Source organism: Oryx dammah, unplaced genomic scaffold (genome assembly GCF_014754425.2).
Source record: "Oryx dammah isolate SB20612 unplaced genomic scaffold, SCBI_Odam_1.1 HiC_scaffold_11077, whole genome shotgun sequence".
In the NCBI taxonomy this organism is placed as follows: Eukaryota; Metazoa; Chordata; class Mammalia; order Artiodactyla; family Bovidae; genus Oryx; species Oryx dammah.
In genome coordinates, this window is record NW_024080471.1 from 5,734,630 (window position 1) to 5,749,730 (window position 15,101).

A 15,101-nucleotide genomic window follows, 5' to 3' on the forward strand; every position below is an offset into this window, starting at 1 on the left:
AGGGACTCCCACAGTACTTTCCGCGGCACTTCAGATCTCAGGCAGGAATCATCTTTCACCCGGATGCCCGGAGTGGATCACCTCCAAGTAAAGGTGATTTTAAACTTATAGTAGCTCTATTCCCCGATCATCATGAGAATTCATTAGGATCTAGTGTCGATGCACCATGCTCCTCACAGATCAGACACACAAAATGCATGGTACATAGAACTGTAACAAACTCAGTCAACAAATACATGGTGAATCCCTGTGCCAGATACTGGAGAGTAAACAGACCGGAGTTTATACTCTATTAGAAGTGCTTAACTATGGATTGCGATAAGCTATGAGATATCAGTATGAATCATTGAGGCCATCTAAATTCGGAATATGGTACTCTCTGTCCTCACTATACAGCCTTTTACTTCTGAAGAAAGTCGAGCATTTCACCACAAGTATCAATATGTATTTCCCGCAATCCTCCGTGCAATTACCCACCAAATTGCCGTTTAACAAACTGCTGTAAGAAAACACAGGATCTGAGACAATTTGGACAGGAACGCATTTATCTCTTGTTCCTAGTGCACGATTCCTTCATTTAAGATACTTTAAGTATATGCAAACCAAAGACAGCAAATGTCAATCCTCCGAAGATTCAGACACTGTCGAGTGAAGGTCTGTCATCAGTTTACCTACATTGCACGTTTTGCAGCATATAACTGGTTACTAAAATCTGCATACTGGATTCTATGCACCTTATATCCTATTTTCAGCTTTCATGAACTTTATACTTACTGAGCCAGTTTTGCATACTTCCAGTAGAATGAATAACATAAAGAATATGCTTATAAATCTGTCCCTCTTGGTGAGATTAGCAATGCTCTGCTCTATTTTATGATACTAATCATATTACCAAAGTTCTTGACATATTTTTGTATATGGACTCATAATGACTAGCCAATTCTTTCTTTTTTTTAAGATTTTTTTTTAATGTGGGCCATTTTTGAAGTCTTCACTGAATTTGTTACAATACTGTTTCTGTTGTTTATTTTGTGGTTTTTCCACCCAGAGGCATGTGAGATCCTAGCTACCCCACCAGGGATTGAACACACACCTCTGCATTAGAAGGCAAAGTCCCAACCACTGGACCATCAGGTAAGTCCCAAAGACTAACCAATTCTTAAAACATAATTTACATGATTTTCACACCTCAGTTCAGTTCAGCTCAGTCACTCAGTCGTGTCCAACTCTTTGCTAGCCCATGAATCACAGCACACCAGGCCTCCCTGTCCATCACCAACTCCCGGAGTTCACCCAAACTCATGTCCATCAAGTAGGTGATGCCATCCAGCCATCTCATCCTCTAACATCCCCTTCTCCTCCTGCCCCCAATCCCTCCCAGCATCAGGGTCTTTTCAAATGAGTCAACTCTTCGCATGAGGTGGCCAAAGTATTGGAGATTCAGCTTCAACATCAGTTCTTCCAATGAACACCCAGGACTGATCTCCTTTAGGATGGACTGGTTGAATCTCCTTGCAGTCCAAGGGACTCTCAAGAGTCTTCAACACCACAGTTCAAAAGCATCAATTCTTCAGCACTCAGCTTTATAGTCCAACTGTCACATCCCTACATGACCACTGGAAAAACCACAGCCTTGACTAGATGGACCTTTGTTGGCAAAGTAATGTCTCTGCTTCTGAATATGCTATCTAGGTTGGACATAACTTTCCTTCCTAGGAACCACTAAATAAACAATCAGGGAATCTCACAAAAGATAAAGTTCTCCATGACAAATGGCTTTATTCTGAAACTGGCTCTTCGCTTTATGCTGAATAGTTTGATCTTCCAAATTGTTGACGTATCAAATAACCCTTTCCCAAGTATTTTATGCAAAGCTATGCGTAGACAGTTTCTTAAAACAAACATCCGTAGTTTATGTGCCTTCTATACATATGTTCAGTAAAATACTAGAAAAACTCTAACTCACCAGGTTTTCATTTTGGCATTTTAACTAGGCTGTAAACTTTTCTAACAAGAGCTATATTTAGTATTTCACTACTTCTCTCAACATAAGTGATATATAATGCTAAATGGCCTAAGTACCCAATGATTTTCATTCACCATATAAAGTCTTCAACAGAAATAGAGAAGAGGATGGTTATAAAATGGAACATTTGAAACAGAAACACATATCCCATTGTTCACTGTAGCACTATTTACAATAGCTAGAACATGGAACAACCTAGATGTCCATCGACAGATGAATGGATAAAGAAGCTGTGGTACATACACACAGTGCAATATTACTCAGCCATAAAAAGGAACACATTTAAGTCAGTTTCTAAAGAGGTGGATGAACCTAGAACCTATTATACAGAGTGAAGTGAATCAGAAAGAGAAAGATAAATACCGTATTCTAATGCATATATATGGAATCTATAAAAATGGGGAGATGGAAGAGAGGTTTAAAACAGAGGGGATATATGTATACCAATGGCTGATTCATGTTGAGGTTTGACAGAAAACAGCAAAATTCTGTAAAGCAATTATCCTTCAATAAAAAATAAATTCATTCTTTCTGAAGACCTGCCTCTTGAGAAATCTATATGGAGGTCAGGAAGCAACAGTTAGAACTGCACATGGAACAACAGACTGGTTCCAAATAGGAAAAGGAGTACGTCAAGGCTGTATGTTGTCACCCTGCTTATTTAACTTCTATGCAGAGTACATCATGAGAAACGCTGGGCTGAAAGACGCACAAGCTGGAATTAAGATTGCTGGGAGAAATATCAATAACCTCAGATATGCAGATGACACCACCCTTATGGCAGAAAGTGAAGAAGAACTAAAGAGCCTCTGGATGAAAGTGAAAGAGGAGAGTTGAAAAAGTTGACTTAAAGCTCAACATTCAGAAAACTAAGATCATGGCATCTGGTCCCATCACTTCATGGCAAATAGATGGGTAAACAGTGAAAACAGTAGCAGACTTTATTTTGGGGGGTTCCAAAATCACTGCAGATGGTGACTGCAGCCATGAAATTAAAAGACGCTTACTCTCTGGAAGAAAAGTTATGACCAACCTAGACAGCACATTAAAAAGCAGAGACATTACTTTGCCAACAAAGGTCCATCTAGTCAAGGCTATGGTTTTTCCAGTGGTCATGTATGGATGTGAAAGTTGGACTGTATAGAAAGCTGAGCACCGAAGAATTGATGCTTTTGAACAGTGGTGTTGGAAAAGACTCTTGAGAGTCCCTTGGTCTGCAAGGAGATCCAACCAGTCCATCCTTAAGGAGATCAATGCTGGGTGTTTGTTGGAAGGACTGATGTTGAAGCTGAAACTCCAATACTTTGGCCACCTGATGTGAAGAACTGACTCTTTGGAAAAGACTGTGATGCTGGGAAAGATTGAGGGCAGGAGGAGAAGGGGACAACAGAGGATGAGATGTTTGGATGGCATCACTGACTCAATGGACACGAGTTTGGGTAAACTCCGGGATTTGGTGATGGACAGGGAGGCCTGGCGTGCTGCAGTCCATATGGTCACAAAGAGTCAGACACAAATGAGCAACTGAACTGAACTGAAAAAATACATAAATAAATAAACAGAACATTTTTGTGAACTATAAAGCATAAAAATAGAATACTGTAAAGCTTATGGGCCTCTAATCCTCCATTAAGTATATAAATACATGTTTGAGAGTGGTCCATATTTATTTTTAAGGAAAACTGAAGCAAACATAGCACCCAAGTGGTGGTGAGTATATGGGTTTAATATTATTTGGGATACTCTTATTTTTTAATATATTTAATAATCATAAAAATAATTTTTAGGAGAAAACTACTAAAGCTGTTAAAAACTATGGGAAATTTTTACTTACATTATTTTTTAAATTTGACTGTCCTGGTTGGTTTTGTTTGTGTATAATTTTCTAGTTTCTTCTGATCAATTGTAGCAAGAAAAAAAATTTTTGATGGAAAAGATCATAGAATGATAGCATGAGAACTAATCTCAGTTTTAAGTATAACTTTTTAAAACATTTTGTATTGGAGTATAGACAATTAACAATGTTATGGTAGTTTCAGGTGAACAGGAAGAGACTCAGTCATACATATACATGTATCCATTACATACATGTACATACATACACACACGTAGCCATACATACACATGTATCCCAAATCCTCCTCCCATCCAGGCTGGCACATAACAGTAAGCAGAGTTCCATGTGTTATACAATAGGTCTTTGTTGCTTTTCCATTTTAAATATCGTAGTGTGTACATGACTTTCCCAAAGTCCCTAACTATCCCTTCCCTCTGGTAACCATAAGTTCATTTTCCAAGTCTGAGTCTCTGTTTTGTAAGTGGAAACAAATATAATTCAGATACAGCTTAACGTTTCTGTTCCATGTCTTTAATTCTTATTATAGACTTAAGTTACAAGAGATTAGCTAGTATACATTTTCACAGACACAGAACTCTGGTTCATAAAAGAGAAAAAATATCTTGTTTATGTAGCACATTCATAAGTGTCCAATACTTGATGTCTATGAGATTTGTAATTTTTATAAAATATTTCTTTTTTAAAAATGTGTATTACAGTAGTAGTCTATTTTGCTTTTTGCTACTGAAATTTATTATGTTAGAATTGCTTTATTGGAACTGATGTTGTGTTTCCCATAACACTCCATTTCAGATCTTTATTAATTATAATATAACACAGTTTAGAGGCTAATGTTTCCATATTTGTAGTCCAAATTTAGGGAGTGTTTTTCTCTATGACCCATTTTATGTCCTATAAGAGAAGGGGAGAAAACCATATTTCTTTTTATTTTTTTAATTACGTTTTTTTTTTTTTTTTTCCTACAGTCACCTAATTAAGAATGAGCCAGCACAGCTCACTGTTCACTTGGCAGAACTCTAAACATCCTTAAAGGAGAAAAAATTGAAACAAATGTAAATTTTTCATTTTGCCTTCCAATTTAACAAAGCTCGCTGGTGATGTATACAGGCATTAGAAAATTAACTTCTTCAAGGTTTCTATTAAAATCAGCTAAGATACTCAGTATTATTTCAATTCAGCTTCTTTCCTTAAGATCATAAAAATTAAAGACCTTAGTGTGCAAGTGAAAGTCTCTGGGATTTCAGTAGGTCGTTATAAATTTAGGGTTGGAGAGGGCTTCTCACCTTAAGGTTTAGCCCTTCCTGCATTAACTCAGATTTCCAGTTTCAGTATTTCCAGAAAAGGTTTCATAGCATTTCTTCTAATCCCCTTTCAGAGTTTAACAGACCAAAATTTCAGAAAATGGCCCCTTTATTTACATCTTTATTCTATGTATTCTAAAATACTATAGTCCCCATGTGTACCTGAACCAGAAAGTAAACACCAGTAGACACCAGGTACTCATTGCAAGCTGGCCTCCGGGGGCAACAGAGCTGGGAGTGACATCGGAGATAATGATGGTGATGGTGATGATAAAGATCAATGACTACTGCCCTCCAGGCATTTTATTTTTATTGTTTCTTTTCATCAGCAACATCATTTTAGAGAAAAGGAGGCGAAGATTTATGAAAGTTAAGTAACCTGACCAAGATCACAATGCAGGGGTCTGAGGATGCCAAACCTGAGCTCTTTATCACTGTTTTGGTCTGATACTCCTCCCAGATCCAGGGTAGAAAACAAAGAAGAGTCTAGACTAGCAGGAACTAAAATAGGCTCCAGCAGTCCCAGGAGATTTATTGCTGGTTTCCAGCCAACGTGAAGGGTCCTGCTAGCTCTTGGAGTAAATTCTCGAGGAGACAAGGATTACTCAGAAATAAAATCCAACTCATGACCTTCTCCATAGTTTGGATATTTAGGGGAAATCTGCTTTTCAAGATTTGGAAGTTATTCATCACCATCTCATCAGCTCCCTAGATTGAGTTTAAGATTATGATCTAAAAATTATGAACTTCCAAACTATAATCAATATTCTGATATCCAGGGTCAGGATTGAACTGAAAATGGATGACAATAGTGAAGGCTGACCCTACATGACAGAAAGTTTACTAATCAATCACCTTCTCTATTGAAAGGAGTGCTCCGGAGGAGGTGTGGACACCCTAAAGACATTCCTAACCCAAATCACCTCAGTGGCTTCACAAGCAGGTCACTGTGACTACTGCATACTCCCCAGGAGCAGGTCTTCCTCCTGGCTTGACTATTTGTCTTGTACCATAACTCGGATCCAAAACCTAGTCATCCTCTTTGATGCCCCCACCTAGTATGGGCTAAATGTGTGTGTGTCCATACATTTAAGCCATAGACTAAATCCATACATTTAAGCCTACCCCCCAAGTGATGCTATTTGGAGGTGGGACCTTTGGGAAGTAATTAAATTTAGACAGGTCATCAGCATGGGGCCCCCATGATGGGATCAGTGCTCTTACAAGAAAAGGGGGAGAAATAATAAATAAATTAAAGGTCATACAATTACACAGTGAGATGGCAACCTTCTACAAGCCAAAAGAAGAGGACTCAGAATGAACTACTTTCAGACACCTTAATCTTGGACTTCTCAGCCTCTAGAACTGAGAGAAATAATTTTCTATTGTTTAAACTATGCAGTCTGTGGGGTTTTTATCAAGGCCATTCAAGCAAACTAAGGTACTTCCTCACATTCACCACCCAACATCTCTTATGGGTAAAAAGATGTCTTCCTGATTCTTGTCTTTATATCCCAAATTATTTCACTAACTTTGCAACCAGTCTTCCTGGGTTTTTGTCTTTTACTGCTGAGTCATCTTCCAGACTCCCATGGAGATAACCTCCTATAACAACGTTTCCACCTTGTCACTTCCTGGCTTGGAATTTGAGCCATTGAAGAATGGCTCCTAGACACCTACCATATTACATTCAAACCCCTCAGTTTGGCATTTGAGACCCACTGAGATACAGCCTCCTACAAACCTTTTCAATATTTATTTCCAAGTATCCCCCTCTTTTTGGCTCCAAACCAAACTACTGATTCCCAGATAAAATGTGCGCATTAATCAACCATGCTTTTTCTTATGCTGTTTCTTCTGCCACTGGAGCCAGAAAATCCTGTCAATATCTGTTCCATTCTCCAAGGAGTAATTCAAAACCTACTCCTGGGCTTTGGATTACTCTGGCCAGAGACTGTAACTCTCTCTGGTGAAACACAGCCCTTCATCCTACATCGCCCAGGATTATAGTCATGTGTCTAAGACTAGTATCCTCCCAAATGCACTAACAAGCACCTGGAGGCGGACATAGTGTATCTGCTTATCATGCTTATTCTTCCTAGGTAGTAATTAAGAATCATTTTCTTCTTAGATGCAAAGTGGCTACTAGTTAGTGCTACCATTTTTAAAAGTTCTTATTTACTTGGCTGTATCGGGTCTTAGCTGTGGCACGCGGGCTCTTTGATAGAGCACGTGAGCTTCCCTAGTTGTGGCATAGGTCCTAGAGCACGGGGCTCAGTAGTTGCAACATGCGGGCTTAGTTCCCCGACAAGGAATCAAACCCGCATCTCCTGTAGTGGAAGGTGAATCCTTAACCACTAGGTCACCAGGGAAGTCCCACTGCAACCATTTCCACACGACTTTCCAGTTTCACTTTCCTTTTAAGAAGAGTCTATCTTAAAACACCGTTCATTCTTCCATCTATACTTCCTCTGCATGGACATCATTTATTAACTGCTCACAAAACAGAAGTAAACCCAAAGCCTTTATGAATAGAGACTATTCTAGAGTACAACTCATCCTTCTAGTGCCTTCTAGGTTTTCGTGTAGTAACACAGGACAATAGCAGGTTCTCTGAACTCACTCTTCATTCATTCATTCAGTCCATCGGCAAATATTTATTGAGCACCTACTATGTACCAGGCACCTACATAGCACCTACTATGTCTAGTGAATAAAGCACAGGCCCCATACTCATTGGGCTTATTCTAGGGGAGGACGTAGATACATACAAATAAATATATACATGAAGTGCTTTTGGTGCTCTGAAGAAATGTAAAGCAGGGTAAGGGAATCGAAAGTAGTGAAAGGGAGCATTTTATAGATATAATAGTCAAGGAAGGCATCTCTGATGAAGCTTCACCTCATGGCAGTAGAGACTTGAACCGAGTGAGGGAATGCGCCTCATGGGATTTAGAGGAAGTGCATTCCACACAGAGGGACTGGCATATGAAAGATCTGTGGGGTCAGATGGCATGTTCAAAGAACAGCGAGAAGGGCAGAATTATGGGCAGAGGAAGGGAGCGGGAAGATGGTGGGCAAGGAAGTCAGGGAGGCAGTGAACACAATACATATCCTGCCTCATTCCAAGTGGGAAGAACCATCACTTCTTTTCAGGAGAAGGGTTTTAGTGTCTGCTTTGAACAAGATCAGGTGGGTATCCGTTTTAACATTTACCCTGAATGTCCCTGCTCTATACATCTCAAATTTCTGGCTATTAGAATCTTCTGAGTATCAATTCTCTTTATCTGCTGAGCTCTTCTAGGAAGTCCAACTGGATGGATTATATTTATTCCTTGTTATACTGCCCTTGGTAAAAGGCCAAAACAAACAGACCTGTGCATTGTTCCTGTCCCAGGAAATAGGGCAAAAGTGTGCGCTTTGAAGCTAAATAAACTCAGTTCCAGTCCCTTCTTTACCATTTACTATGAAGTTACCTGACTGTCTAAACCTCTATTTCTCCATGTATCAGATGAGGGCAATACCTCATAAGATTGCTATGAACATTAAAGGAGATAGTGCATATAAATCGCGAGCACAGTACCTAGAATAAGGACTCACTCATTAAATTGTGAGTGCCTGTGTATGTAATTTACATTTTGAATTGCTAAATTTAAAACTTTAATGTTCTCAAAAATCAATCAGATGGTATGCTTAGTGAAACAACTTCAAAAATAAGAATTTGTCTTATTAGTAGTATAAAGAGTTTCTCTGGAAAGTTTTCATCTCTGACACAAATGCACTAACTTTCCCCAAACAGTCCATTATCTTAAAAAAATTTTTTTAGCTACAAGTAATAAAGACCTAAAAAGAAAGACCTTAAACAATATAGGAATTTCTCTTGTGTAACACTGTCTAAAATAAGGCAGTCCAAAACTGGTACAGCAACTCCACAATTTTATTAATGTGCCATCCTTCTATCCTTTAGCTCCATCATCCTTAGTTCATGAAATAAAGTCTCATTGCCACAAAATGGCTATTTAGTACCAGCCATCAGGTCCAAGTTCAAGATGGGAAGGAGGGTACAATAGGCCAAAAGCCATATGAATCAATCTACCATTTAAGAAGCTTTCCTGGGATGTACACCAAAAATCTTGACTTCTATCTCATTGGCCAGAATTTACTTACCTCTCTTTATAAGAGAGGCTATGAAATACATGTTTTAGCTGGTTACATTGCAGTCCTCAAGACAATCAGTGTTCTGTAGGTAAGAAAAAAAAAAAAAGAAAGTGAATATTGAGCAGGCAACCAGCAGATTTGGCCCCAACCTCCATACAAAGAATCCTCCTGCAATGCAGGAGACCCTGGTTCGATTACTAGGTCGGGAAGATCTGCTAGAAAAGGGATAGATAGGCTACCCACTCTAGTCTTGGGCTTCCCTTGTAGCTCAGCTGGTAAAGAATCTGCCCACAATGTGGGAGACCAGGGTTTGATCCCTGGGTTGGGAAGATCCCCTGGAGAAGGGAAAGGCTACCCACTCCAGTATTCTGGCCTGGAGAATTCAGGTCACAAAGAGTTGGACACTACTGAGTGACTTTCACTTTTTCATACAATTGTCTTTCAATATGATATATGTACATAATGTTACAATTTTATGGTTAAGAGGGTGGTCTCAAGAATGTCTACAATTCCTTAAGAAAAGAAATACATTTTATGTCATCAAATCAGGTCATCATTTGCTCAATCCCTCAAATAGAAATTACTTTAGGTAATTCTCAAAAGCCTAAAAAAACTTCTGGAATTTACTAAAATAGACTTTTCCCTGTTTTCATCACCAGTTTATTCATATTTTTCCTGTCACACCTACTGAATGTATTTTACATATAATGTATTGGATTTTTTTTTACCACAAGTTGTACCCCACTCCAGTACTCTTGCCTGGAAAATCCCATAGACGGAGGAGCCTGGTAGGCAGCAGTCCATGCGGTCTCAAAGAGTCAGACACGACTGAGTGACTTCACTTTCACTTTTTACTTTCATGCATTGGAGAAGGAAATGGCAACCCACTCCAGTGTTCTTACCTCGAGGATCCCAGGGACGGGGGAGCCTGGTGGGGTCGCACAGAGTTGGACATGACTGAAGCGACTTAGCAACAGCAGCAGCAGCAATACCATATTCTAGCTTCAATTTGATCTGAACATAAGAGATCCGCTTGGCTGGGGTGGGGGTGTTGGTGAGAAAAGAGTAGGTTACACACACATCCAACATCGTAATACTTTTGGAAGAGTGTAAAATTCAGGAGCATTTTAATACTGACTTCTACCATGCTTAACTGGATACATATTAAATATGGTGTTATGATACAAGCAGATATTTTTTATTTTGTCACTGGATATCATGAACACAGTGAAATTTCTAAAGTTGATGGACTAAAGAATGTGAGTTTAAGAAAAGGAGCTAGGTACATCATGACCAAAATGATTTGTCAGCCTCTGTGACGTGATACTTGGGCACAATTCTATATTTACACTTCAGGTAGCAGCTATACTGACCCAGCAAAAGGAGCTTTTTTTTCTTTTTGCACCTTGTGGCACATGAGATCTTAGTTTACCAACCACAGATCAAACTCTGCATTGGGAGCACAGAGTTTCAGTCAATGGACCACCAGGGAAGTTCCTAACAGGAGCTTAATTCAGCCATGAAGGATGAAGTTGCCAGAAAAGGCACCTCCCTTTGATATAGGTGTGCTCTAATGAGAGCTGAAGGCCATTCAGACCCACCCCTGAAGCCCAACCTAGGAGGTTTTACAAATGGTTAGTGAAAGTTGCTCAGTCGTGTCTGACTCTTTGTGACCCTGTGTACCATCCAGTCCATGGAATTCTCCAGGCCAGAATACTGGAGTGGGTAGCCTTTCCCTTCTCCAGGGGATCTTCCCAACCCAGGGATCAAACCCTGGTCTCCTGCATTGCAGGCAGATTCTTCACCAACTGAGCTATCAGGGAAGCCCTTTACAACTGGTACTCTGGTGCCAATCCATCCGTTCATTGACTCACTCATTCACTCACTCACCATGCATTCATTCATTATTCCTTACTGCCTGGCACTGGGCACTCTCCTCGGAACACAGAGTGAACCAGGCAGAGCCAGCCTTCCTGGAGCTTACTCTGTGCTGCGTGAGGTACTTAGGATGGAGGGTGTTGAGGAGATAAACCAACAAGGGCAATAAGTAAGGAATGGCTTGTAAACTGAAAAATGAAGAGGTATCATCCAGGTTTGTAGAGGGGGTAGGTATAAGAAGAACAGTGATCCTCATGATTAAGGAGCATAGGAAAAACCTTACTGTAGTTTCTTGTTTATAATTAAATTGCTCAAAAACCTGTTATCAAGTGTCTGCCATATACCAGGCACTGAGCTAGGTGCTAAAAACACAAATAAAAAAAAAAACATGGGAAGATGATACTTTTTTGTCTCAGCTTCCACTAAGGCACCAGAGCCAAAACCAACAAAAGTGGCAAAGACTCCCACATTTCAAGAGAAATTCTAGAACATCTACATAGGAATTGCAGAGAAAGGTGCTGGAAACTGATTTTGAAGCCCTTAGTCCTAAAGGATATAAAAGGGCAGAGGTTTAAGGAGCTAAGAGAGAGACAATTTCTTTGGAGAAAACTGGAGGCTGTCCTATTTCTGAACCTAGCCACCCAGTCTGGGGGAAGAGAGGCAGGGAGGAAAGACAAGGGCATTCCTCTCATCTCAAGCCAGAGGCTAGAAGGTACTGCTCAGAAAGTGTGAAATAGGTTCCCTGGAGATTCCTGTCTGATTCCTGCCTGAGAAAGGCAAATAGTGAGAGACTTTCCCCTGGGGAGACCCAGCCACACAAGCAGGTAACTGCCCACCTACAGACACAGGTCTATTTTCCTGCAACTTAGCATCCTGTGTTAAAGGAGCCTGGAGAAATGCAAATCACACTACAATGAGGTATCACCTCTCCCCGGTCACAGTGGCCATCATCAAAAAGGCTACAAATAGTAAATGCCAGGGAGGGTATGGAGAAAAAGGAATCTTTCTACTCTGCTGGTGCGAATGCAAGTTGGCACAGCCGCCATGGAAAACTGTATGGAGGTTCCTTAAAAAAACTAAAAATAGAGTTACCATACAATCCTGCAATTGCACTCCTGGGCATATATTTGGAGAAAATAGGCTTCCTTGGTGATTCAGACAGTAAAGAATCTGCCTACAACGTGGGAGACCAGAGTTCGATCCCTGGGTTAGGAAGATCCCCTGGAGGAGGGCATGGCAACTGACTCCAAAATTCTTGCCTGGAGAGTCCCAGTAGACAGAAATGCCTGGAGGGCTACAGTCCATGGGGTTGCAGAGTCAGAGACGACTTAACAACTAAGCTCAGAAACTGCGGGTTTCTCTTGTAGCTCAGTCAGTAAAGAATCTGCCTGTGATGCAGGAGACCCTGGTTCAATTCCTGGATCAGGAAGATCCCCTGGAAAAGGAAATGGCAACCCACTCCAGTATTCTTTCCTGGATAATCATATGGACAGAGGAGCCTTGAAGTCTATAGTCCATGAGGTCACAAGAGTAAGAAACAACTTAGTGACTAAGCCACCACCACCATATAAATATATATATATATGTATATAGTTGTTGTTGTATACACAGTGGAATATTACTCAGCCACAAAAAGAATGAAATTATGCCATTTGCAGCAACATAGATAGATCTAGATATTATCACACAAAATTAAGTAAGCCAGACAGAGAAATATTGTATTATATCACTTATATGTAGGATCTATTTTTTTTTTAAAGGATACAAATGAATTTATTTACAAAACAGAAGTAGACTCACAGACATAGAAAACAACAAACTTATGGTTACAAAGGAGAAGAGGCAGGGAAAGAATAAATGAGGAGTTTGGGATTAACATATACACACTAGTATGTATAAACTCGGAAAAGGCAATGGCACCCCACTCCAGTACTCTTGCCTGGAAAAATCCCATAGACAGAGGAGTCTGGTGGGCTGCAGCCCATGGGGTGGCTAAGAGTCAGACATGACTGAGCGACTTCAATTTCACTTTTCACTTTCATGCATTGGAGAAGGAAATGGCAACCTACTCCAGTGTTCTTGCCTGGAGAATCCCAGGGACGGGGGAGCCTGGTGAGCTGCCGTCTGGGTCGCACAGAGTCGGACACGACTGAAGTGACTTAGCAGCAGCAGCAGCATGTATAAACTAGATAACCAATAAGGACCTACTATGTAAAACAGGGAACTATACTCAGTATTTTGTAATAACCTATAAGGAAAAAGAACCTGAAAAAAGAATAGATTGTAATACAGGTAACTCAGTCACTGTGCTGTACACCTGAAACCAACATGAAATTGTAAATTAACTATGTGTGTGCTTTGTGGCTCAGCCGTGTGCAACTCTTTGCAACCCCATGGACTGTAGCCTGCCAGGCTCCACTGTCCATGGGGATTCTCCAAGCAAGAACACTGGAGTGGGTTGCCATGCCCTTCTCCAGGGGATCTTCCTGACCCAGGGATCAAATTCTAGTCTCCCACACTGCAGGCAGATTCTTTACCATCTGAGCCACCAGAAAAGCTCAAAATTAACTATACTTCAACAGTTTATTTTTCTTTTTGTTGTTGTTGTTGAAATGAACTATACTTCAACAGAAAAAATAAAACTAAAATAAAATAAAGGAGTCTGACCAACAGGGCTTCCTGCCCAGCACAAAGAGGCCAGAGATTGGGGGAGCGTGGGGAGGGGAGGAGAGAGAGTCCTTTAACGAACTGCCAAGTACAAGTAACTCAGCTCCATCCTTCCTACTCTTCTTCCTCAGCAACCCCCTCCAACCTGGAGGGGGAGAGGCTCCCTGTGGGGAGAAGGGGAGAGGAGGAGAGGACTAAAGTAGAGAAATAAGAAGCTAACCTCATGGTCCATCAGCTTGAGGCTTCTCAGCCAGCTGCCCCCATGCTCCTGGAGAGAGGAAACTTTTAATGATGTTGAAAGTCATGACTGTCACACCGGACTATGCATTCTAGCATTGAACCAACTCTCTCCTGCAACTGAAAGGGACAGGAGAGTCCTCTAAATTACAGGGTCAGATTTCATTCATGGAAACAGGCCCTAAGCAAGCCTTTAAATAGATTTAAAGAGAGTGAGAAAAAAGAATAAAGTTGCTTTCCATGGGTCTGTAGTCAGCTCTGGCCTTTCAACATAACAGTTACACAAAGATATATGATACACAGCCTTCAGGAAGCACACAAAGCTTAAAAGGAAAAAGGGGTTTAAATCAATTATAACCCAACATGACATTTAGAACTACAATTGTGGGGCATATGGAATAGAGAAAAAAGAAAGATAAATGGAAGTTTCTGATTTTTTGTAGATGTTGAAGTAGGGTTATCAGAAAAAATACAGGCCCTCTGATGAAATGTGAATTTTAGATAAACAAAGAGTAAATTTGTTAGTATAACTTATGTCCCATGCAATATTTTTACTTGCTAAATCTGGTAAGGTTATGCTAAAGAGACAGAGATTGGCCCTGGGATCCCTCTTAATTGATGTAATGTGTTCTCCTCATTGCTCTTGTCCATCTGGACCCTGGGTTCTGTACACATGCCTGTCACACCTGGACCACAACATGCCTGCCACTTATCTACTGTTATATTTATAACTACTTCATTGAGAAATTGTGAGGATTCCAAGGAAGTCATCTCAATATCGTCTCTGTGCTGTGATTTCTCAGTGGTTTCTCTCCAATGCCAACCTCTCTGCCTAAATTCTGAAATTATAATCCAACTACCTACTCAGTTGGGTGACACGGTGGTAAAGATTCTGCCTGCCAGTGCAGGAGATGCAAAGGCCTGCAGGTTCGATCCCTGGGTTGGCAAGATCCCCTGGAATAGGAAATGGCAACCT